Here is a 10,868-nt window from a genome sequence, read left to right on the forward strand (position 1 = left end):
AAGACTATCCTGGATGATTAAAAAAACTGAATCCTGGGGCCGGGCGGTGGCGCTCGAGGTAAGGTGCCTGCCTTACCTGCGCTAGCCTAGGAGACGGACCGCGGTTCGATCCCCCGGCGTCCCATATGGTCCCCCAAGCCAGGAGCGACTTCTGAGCGCATAGCCAGGAGTAACCCCTGAGCATCACCGGGTGTGGCCCAAAAACCAAAAAAAAAAAAAAAAAAAAAAAAAAAAAAACTGAATCCAAAGATATATAAACCACTCAAAACATACAAATGTTAATTAAAATTCTGGAAATAATACATCTTATTATGCTTTATCTGAATTTGTGAATAAACACATTCATAATTTAAATGTAACACATTAATACACTTAGTGTTATAGTCAGAAACATATGGTATTGTCTTTACTAAAGAATAGTTACTTGCCAAAAAATATTAAAATTTCTTAGAAGTATAAATGGAAACCTCTAACTCATTGAACATTGAGCAAAATGAGAACTTGATCTTATTAAAAGTAATAAAACTGGCACCTTTTAAGTACAGGTGATTGTTAAATAATATTAGTATGTTTGAGATGAAGCTATGAATCATATTTACTTTTTTACTCTAGCTCTACTCCTAGTTTTCTTAGGATTTTGACCAAACATGCCAATCATTCATACCCAATAAATGAAAGATTTTAAATAGATATTTTGATGCTTTCTTTTACTTTTACTAATTTTTTTTTGTTTGTTTTTGGGCCACATCCAGTGATACTCAGGGGTTACTCCTGGTATGTGCTTAAGTTTAGTTCTTCAATTCTGAAATGATTGTTTTCCATTTTTCATCATAAAAGTATATGTTATACAATCTGAACTTAAAAATGGACCTGGCAGACCAGGGGCTAAGTGAAGGTATGGGATGCGCTCTGGAAACTTTGATAAAGGGAGGTCAACACTGGAGGTAGGAAAGGTCCTGATTCACTGTCATTGTATGCCTGAATTCCAACTCTGAAGGACTTGTAATTCACAAAGGTCTCAATAAAAACTTAAAACGTAAGTATATTATAATGTGACAGTAGCTAAAGTATGTTGGTTTTCTTGATATCTATGTAATAATTGTTATAATAGTTTTTATTTTATTATATTAAAATATTTCATTGATTCTTTATATATATGTGTACTAAAATGTATTCATTGTATATGCCGTTGTAGAATATGTGGGTTATGTTAGAATGTACATAATAAAATCAACATTTGATTGACAAACTCTTTCAACTTCCCTTCTCTTTGTTTCTTTTCTTTCTCCTCTTCATCTTTCATCTTTTTCCACTTCTTACTCCTCCTCTTTCCTTTCTACTCCTTCCCTTGGACTTATATTTCCCCTATTCCCCTCATTCTCCTTCATCTTTTCATCCTGTTTTCCTCTACTTCTCTTTCTTCCACCACCACCTTCTCCTCTTCCTTTTTTACTTCCTCCGCCTCCTCCTCCTCTTCTTCTTCTTTCTTCTTCTTACTCATATTTTTCTTCTTTTCCCACTCCCCTTCTTTTATGATAATCAAGTATCTACTTTATAGTAGGCACTAAGGAAAATAATAAATATTCTTTGAGTTCATGCTCATAATTTGTGTGCTTGGAGTTTCCTTCTTTCCTATTAGAATATAAAATCCAGGAAGGTAGAGATAATTTTTTGTTCATTGGTGATTACTAGAAATGCCATTTGACTCTAATGACATTTTTCTACAGTGGAGGGGAGAGAGTACTGGGATCTCACCTGTCAAGGTGTAATGAAACATACATAGTGGCAGGGATTGAATAAGATTTAACCTGCACAAAACAAACTTCTCAAACCCTATAATAGATATCTGGTCACTTACAGGTTATTTATGAAGAGTTTTGTGACCTACTGACTGAACTAGGACAAGCCCAATAGTTTTCATATATATTTTTTTCTTTTTCTTCTTTTTTTTGTTTGTTTTGTTTCTCCTTTGACTCACTTCTAGCAATGGTGGTGCATGAGGGATCATATAGGTTGCCAGGGATTGAACCAAATTCAGCTGAGTGCAATGCAAGTACCTGCTGTACAATTATTATAAACCATCCTCTCTTCTGAGAGGTTCAAGAACTGCCCAAAAACTTATCAAGAATGGATTAAATATTGGATTTAATATTCAATCAAAAAATGCTCTCCCAAGTCTAAATTTTGCACAGCAACTGTGGTCATTTTCTCTCATTTTTATTCATTGTTTTGTCCACTAGAATACAAAATTACTTCTCAAAGCAATGGAAAGATCTCAATTTATAGTTAAACTTAGATATGCGAAATGGAGATAGGAAATGAACAGTTACATTTAAAAGTCACAGTTACTCTGAGATGAAATGTTTGTGGTTGTCAAGTACACTAGTAATATTGTACCAAATCTTTTCAGTTTGAATGTTTCCTTCAAAAATCCTTTGACACATACCTATAAGAGCACTTGGTATGTCCCTAGATTGATACTCTCTCTGAAAGAAAAGATAATGTCAATAATCACCATGTGTTACAACTCGGTAGGATTGTCCTGTTTGTTGAATTAGGTGCCCTAATATTTCCATGGTAACTGTCTCCATTGTTCTACGTTTAAACTTTCAACACAGTAATGGTTCAATAAAAATTTTTAACTTATTACCATATTCCAATACCTTATTTAGGTTATAAGCATATTTTCCTTTAGTTCTCTTTCCTTGACATTTATGCCCTTTATCTTTCCTTGACATCTATGCCCTGGTCTCATTATGACATATTTTTTCCTCCACTTTGATACATATAAAGTCAGTCTCCTTTCTCAGTCTCTAATGCTATTTCATTTGGTCTATATTTTAAATATACTCAAAGTTCTAATTCCATATATGTGTGTATATATATGCACATAAACTGCCTATTTAACTGCCTATATTCATATGTTTTAAATTCTACTAAAAGTCCAATAGTTTTATACCAGCTTAGCTTAGCGAGGCAGTACTTCATTCAAGAAGTCAGATTGTCATGTTGTCAGGACAACTGCAAATATGATCAAGTTCAAATCTTTTCTCAAGAAACACTACTCATGTTGTTGTCATGACAACCTGTAAAATTTGCCATGTTATTTCTATACAAAAGATCTACGTGTACTTTGATTAAAATCAGAAACACTTGATAATTTTCAGTAGTATTTCACATTTCAGGTTTACTTTAAAATTCCAAACAATATTCTAACTTGATATAGGTTAAATCATAAGAATTTACCATATTATGAAAATATATTTATTATTGATACGTAAGATTCAATGAAATAGAGGTTATGACTTACGATTCATATTTTTAAAGACACTAGTAAATTTTTAATCCTTTAAGCCTAATAAATTCATGAAATGTGGATATACAAACATGAGATCAGTGATCATTACAATATAGATAAGTTCTGAATAAGTGCTGTTCCTTAAATAAATCAAATGGCCCTTAAATAGTAATACATGATAAACATTTAATGTTAAACAAAATTATACCATGCTAAGAGTGACATTTTATCTTTACACTGCTAATTTTGTTATTTTGTAAAGTTTCCATTGATTCATAGATATTTTTTTCTCTTGGGTCACACCCAGCAGCATTCAGGGCACACTCCTGGCTCTGTACTCAGAAATCACTCCTGGCAGGCACTAGTGAACACATGGAATGCTGGGACTTGGGCCACCTTCCTTCCTGAATCAGCTGTGTTCAAGGCAAACACCCTACCGCTGTGCTTTCTTTCCAACCCCCGATTCATAAGATTTTTATGTGCTCTTTTGTGGTCTAAATGTTTCACTTCATTTTATTCAGTCCTTTGCTCTGTGTAGAAAATCATCAGTCTAGGGGCTGGAGCAGTGGCACAACAATAGGACGTTTGTCTTGCATGTGACTGACCTAGGATGGACAGCTGTTCGATTCCCTGGGGTCCCATATGGTCCCCCATGCCAGGAGCGATTTCTGCAGAGCCTGAAGTAACCTCTGAGTATCACAGGATGAGGCTGAAAAAGAAAAAAAAAAAAAGAAGAAGAAGAAGAAGAAGAAGAAGAAGAAGAAGAAGAAGAAGAAGAAGAAGAAGAAGAAGAAGAAGAAGAAGAAGAAGAAGAAGAAGAAGAAAGAAAGAAAGAAAGAAAAAGAAAAAGAGAGAAAGAACCAACAAAAGAAAGAAAGAAGAAAAGAAAAAGTAAAGAAAAAAGAAAAAGAAGGAATAAAAGAAAAGAAAAGAATCAGTTTAACACAAAACAACAACATTGATATATTTTCCTAATTAAAATATTTTAGGCTTTAAAATAAAAAGGGGTTTACAAATGTGCACCCAGGAAATAATTAAATAGCAAGAAATAATAGAATAGATAAAAAACACAACTGCTGTTTGGTAATGTACAGTATATCAGGCAGGCATAGTGTACAAGTGTTTAGGAACTTTTAGATGTGGGAGGCATGGGCAAAACTAGAAAACTATCATGGCTATGTGAAATAAGTCATTAATGTCTTAATAAAAACCCTTAATATACCCTTCACCTAAAAACATGGTTCAGTTGTAGAGCTAGGTCAGAGTGGGGAAGCATTATATACTGAATAATTGGTGAGCCTGTGAGATCACTGGTGGCTTCCCCGGTGACCTCAAACTTAGACAGCATGCACATGTTTTTCTCATTATGTGTTTGTTTTATCTTCTGAAACTACCCAAGCTGGGTTGAGGTTGAAAGCGCTAATCTAATTGGCATTAAATACATTATCATCATTTCATTTATTTATATATATTATTATTAATAAGTATATATGTATATATACACATTTGTCCTTTGGGAGACATCCAGCTACACTCAGGGGGTTACTCCAGTCTGCACTCAGGAATTACTCCTGATAGTGCTCAGGGGACCATATGGGACACTGAGGTGGAACCTGGGTTGAGTGACTGCAAGGCAGTTATAGTACTACAAGCAGTACTATAACTCTAGCCATTATTGTTTTTGCTTTTGTTACTTGTGTTTATTTGTTTTAGACCCACTGTACTATAACATAATCTATTAACTTGTTTTGTTTTAGGCCCTCATTCGTAAGACTCAGGGCTGCCTCCTAACTCTATGTCAGAAGATGCATTGTAAATAATTTTTAGAAACAACTTATTTCTTTGCAAAATTTATTATTTCTAAAATATATCTCATTAATCCTCCTAACAATTCTCAAATGGCTTTTAGGTTTTATTCCTTTTTCTAATTTATGAATATCAAATTGATTTCCTTTCTGATCAAGTCACATAGATTCTTTGATGCTATAGAATAATTGTAATTTAAATCATATGCTCTGGTTCCAGATATTATACCCTTTTAATACTGACTATATGGATTTAAACTAAAACATTAGTAATACCTTGCAGATAAACTTTATGTATCAAAAACAGCCTGTATGGTTCACATACATTTAAATGGAAGTAATGTCTGATAACTGATATTACACTATTAAATAAAATGTCATCAACAATGATCAAGAATTGTGATTTGACGGTGTAAAGTGCAGTGCAAAGAATTGGTGGTCAATTGGTAAAATTTATTTTGAAGTTTACATAAAAGATATAGTTTTTAAATCCCAAATAAACAAATGTGAAAACATAGAGTAATTACATTTTACTATAAATTTTAGAAATAACAATGATGATACTGGAAAACTGAAGCCAATTATAAGAAAAAATAAACTAAATATAAACAAAATAATTACATTACTGAATTTGAGTTTCTACTGTGCCTTAATTTCTACATAATATTTTTCAACATTAACTTAAAAAGAAAAAAATTAAAGGGGAAGCATTGTGCTCATGAAAAATAGAGATTAAATAGTTTCACTTTTATTTGCTTGCTTCCTTTTGTTTTTGTTTTGTTTTTGAGACACACTAGCCAGCATTGGCAGGACATACTTTTGGTTTTGCCTGTGGGAGCTCAAGAACCTTTCACAGTACTGAACTAGGGTTGGCTGCATGCCTGGGAAGCACCTTAGTACCTGCAATATCTTTTCAGACCCTGAAAAGAAAACCTTTAACAAACATCTTTATTCCACAAAGAGTGATCAGTCTTAATTGGATTTGGCATGTTCTCAATAAATAAGTAGATACAATTCCTTGGAGATTGTTAAAGTCAAATTAAGTGTTATCTCCTTGGAAATGAATGAGCTTCTCTCATATATATGAGGAACAAGATTCCTCTAATTAAAGACAGAAAAGTGAATTTTGGGTAAGGAAACTAAAACAAACTGAAATTATGTAATATATCCATACAAAATAACTGTGAGTAGTCACTCAACATAAGGAAATTTGATGGTGCTGGAGTTTAGTGGTAAGAGTTGAAGGAAATGTTCCCTGAATATGCTTTATAACATTTTAATAAACATATATACTTTACTCTACAATGACAGTTGGCCTATACCTATTTGTATTGGATTAGATGGTGTTGCTATAAATGGTGACCAGTTTTTGTTTTTGGGTTTTTTTTTTTTTTTTTTTTGCAAAAGCCAATATGAAGCAGGGTTGAGCACAAAGGAAAAACTGGAGAACTGAGAACATTATTTACTAAGTAGAGTTAGGTGAGGAGATTAATTTCATAGCAGCAGTCACATATGGCATGGCTTAGTCAGGAGCTGAGTCAGACTAGATTACTCTCAGTCTGGAAACTCTGACAGGAATTGAGAAAGCATGGTAAATAGTACCAGTGTTTCAGATCGGGCATGGTAATTCAAACTAGCCTGGGCTGAGGAAGATAAAACAACCAGTCAAGTGGACTGCCACTGTAGAGTGAAAAACACCAAAGTACAGACTGCCAAGCAATAAAAGCAGAGGTAATGGGTCAGAATCCACAGCAAGATCAAATAGGAAAGAAAATTTCTACAAGACTGGAGGTTAACTAAAGAGATTGAGTACAGGTTCTTTATAAGGGAGTAACCACACACAAGGGAAGATTTCCATCTTAACAAAGGCATTATGTAAGGTAGATAGAATCTTTAGAAAAAAATCCAGTGGACAAAATTCCCATCATGAAACTGAAGAAAAGATATGTACATAAAAATTCAAATGTTATTCTGGTTGTACTACTTAAATGACAGCATGTACTCTTGCTGAGGATTCCTGGATGACATGATACTAGTAAATGTCTTTTAGAATTGCATAGTCAAATGTAAAAGACAACAATGAAGTCTAAGTTCAGAGTTTCATAGATATGCAAGGTAAAGAGAAGGAAGTATAAGGCAAGTATCACAAGACAGAAATATAAACTGTTAGGAACTGCAATGACATTTAGATCATAGTGGCATAAATTATAAAAAGACAGGGTTAATCATTTCAAACAAATACTTCCTTCTGGGAAAGGAAACTCTGCCAACAACAGATGGAGACCTGAAAAGATTGCCCATTTAGTTAAGCAGTAATGGAATCCAGTATTGTTTGGTATTACTTCAACCACACCTGCACCAAGAAAAATGACACCCAACGAAGAGAGGAGACAGAGGGAGGAGAGAAAGAGAAGCAAACAGGGAACATGTGTACAATGTTACGGACTGTAGATGGTAGGACACTAAGTCTTAAAGTGTGATTACCTCATTGAAATATTTCCATTTTTGTACCCATTACAAATTTTTCTTAGTCTCTATTTTTTATTTAGACACTGTGATTACAAAGCTGTCCATAATTGAGTTTTTCTTATGATGTATTCCATCCTTCCCACCCTCGCCCCTGCCTGCTTTGAGGGCATGCATTTTTCCTACTGTTCTTTTTTTTTTATTTATAAACACTGTGGCTTGCTCTACTGTAATAAAGAGATGCCATGTATATCACTTTATCTCCATCCAACACCTTGCTATTGTCCTGTTTAAGAAGCATATGATACTGACTGAATTTTTACTCCCATTTACATTCATTTTTTTTATTATAAATAGAAAAAATTATCTTGCAGATCCAAAATCTATTCTTTAGCACTTCTTTCCTTCCACCAAAAAACTATTATTATGGACTTAAATTATGAAATATAAAATATGAAATGTAAAATGTAGGTGCTGGAACGATAGATAGCACAGCGGTAGGGTATTTGTCTTGCACATGGCTGACCCAGGACAAGTCTGGGTTTGATCCCCAGCACCTCATATGGTCCCGTGAGCCAGGAGTGATTTCTGAGTGCATAGCCAGGAGTAACCCCTGAGGATCACTGGGTGTGAATCAAAAAAGAAAAAAAAAAGAACTATAAAATGTAAGTTAGGGTCAAATGGACTATTTGAAACTAAAAAATGGATAGAAGAAAATTATCAATTCTTAACAGAAATTGTGCATTGCATTGTCACTTGGTTTAGACTGCACTATTTATTCAGCATATATTAAATAAACCATAGATAATAAACTTAGTAAATGTTATTTTATTTTTTAAATTTCAAAAACTATCTCAAAAACAGATTTTATGTATGTCCAAAGTATTCCATTTACCATAGAATATACAGAGAATGGAGTTCAGCTGCTTCGATGAATCAAAATGATCAGTATACTAAAGAAAAAAATGTCAGTTAGTAGAAAAGCAAAGTTATTTCAGAAAACATTATATAATGTAAAATGAAAGAAAATTATCTGATAAAGATCCTGTGGACAGAAAAAAGATAGGTAGGTCTGCCAGTGTGATTGAGAAATTTAAAAATGACATAAAAATTTATAGTTTAAGGGGCTATGTGGGGTACCATAGTCACAAATTATTCAATTAGTCATATGCAATGTAGATAGACTATTTACTCTGATCAATATTAATTAAAACTAATTATTGAAGAAATACAACTTTGATGGAGTTGTTTTAGCATAATTTTGTTTTACAAATTAAAATGATTTATAACTTCAACAATTTTATAATAAATGACCACTATTCTTATGTGCCATGATTCAGTTTTTATAAATGTTGAATCTTTAGTAAGCAAAAATGACAAGTGCTGTATCTAGGTATTTTTTTGTTCTAGAATTTTTAAAAATGAATGTAAATTGGAGTAAACATACAGTCAGTATCATCTGCTTCTTAAATGTTGAATCTATAGTAAGCAGAAATGATAAGAGCATTGACCAACTTTGCTTTATAGCCAGGGCCTAGAGTTGTCATTCCTGTCCTGTCTGCAGTCAACTCAGGCTTAATACCCCATCTCATAAAAGGGCACCACCAGGAGATAGCAAAGGCATGATTGGTTGTGCTTCCAAAACTAAAATATAATAATGGTGATAGCAATAATAATTGTTATGTTGGTTATATAATAAAGCATATATAAAATAATTAATGATTAAAATCACCATGAAAATGTGGATGCTACAATGTGAACAGAATTTCAATTGGAAGTTGAACAGAAAATGTCTTTGTAAAAGGACTATTTGAGATGATGTGAAAATGAAGAAAATGTGGAACCTTTTAGGAAATAATTCCACTGTGGCCAAAGATTAAATACCCAGAGGAAATGTGCTCTTCTTGTGTTGGATAGTAATTACTTTTTAATTACATTGTCTCTTGTGAGTAGTTATATGTTTGCCTAAGAGCAGTTATAACTAATAATCAATGCAATATATTGATGAGCATTTCAATGACTATGGTATATATTACATGGTAAGTGTAAATAGGGTTGCAAAGATAAAAAAGAAAAGAGGAGCCACTTTGAAGTCAAATGTTTTGTTGCAAATAATTTCCTCTGGTAATATTCAATCTTCAGAGTGACTTGGATGAAGCTGGTAATATGCAGATGCAGAGAAAAGTATACACTTGCAAGTATTTTTAGAGTTAACTGGATTGAATTTTTTTAATTGATTTTATATAGAAAACAAGACAGGTTAAATGATATTTTGTCTTTTACCATAGACCTAGAACAGTACTTAGCACAAAAATTTTAGCACTTAACATGTTGAACAAATAAATGAAGTATTTAATATCTATAAGTAACTCAATAGAGGCTCTATTTACTAAAATGAGGAAAATCTACCAGGCATGGAGATTGGTATGCATCTCAGAATTAAGAAATAACATTATAGACATATCCAAAATATAAAATAAGAATCCAAGGTCTGAGTTTGAAGCTTTGAAGGGGTATGTCTTAGTTTAAGTATTATTTCCAGTGTGTTATTAAGAGTACTATTGGTGATGCTCGAGGATTGTGTCATTGACTGAAACTTGGCTGATAATATGCAGGACAAGTCATTTTATTTTCTATTATTTTTTGATATGAATTTGGGGTTTATAAATGTAGATAGTGATAGACTTTTAAAAACAGTGAGTATATAAATTAAAAAATAGAGGGACACAAAACTAGACTATGAGAAGTAGAAAATATAGAAAATGAACAAAGAGACGAGTTAAGAAATATGACTGATGAGGAACACAAAAAAAGGGAAGCATGGTCTTCTAAAAATTTACAAAACTCAGGATATAAAAGACATTTCTTAAAAAAACGACAGAGAAGGGGACCAGAAAGAGAGTACAGCAGGCAGTGTTTGTCTTGCATGTGGATTCCATCTCTGACACCATTTTATTAGCCCTTTCAGGTTAGTAATTCAGATGAAAAACCCAACAGATTTCATGTACATTAGTGGCTTTTTGGTTTAGATTTTTTTGAACTATGATTGGCTTAAAATATTATTTTGGTTTCTGTTATACAATATAATGAATATTATATACAACACAAATAATCTCAACAAGAAATTTGGTTAGCATCTATTAGCACATTTATTCTCTTAGCAACCTTGCAATACAAGATATATTCATATATTATTAAATTTAGTCACAATGCTACATATTACATCCCCATGATTTATTATATTTAATAAGAAGGAGTTACCTTTTGACCATTTTACCTACTTTTTTCTGTAATCTATT

Source organism: Suncus etruscus, chromosome 1 (genome assembly GCF_024139225.1).
Source record: "Suncus etruscus isolate mSunEtr1 chromosome 1, mSunEtr1.pri.cur, whole genome shotgun sequence".
NCBI classification, from domain to species: domain Eukaryota; kingdom Metazoa; phylum Chordata; class Mammalia; order Eulipotyphla; family Soricidae; genus Suncus; species Suncus etruscus.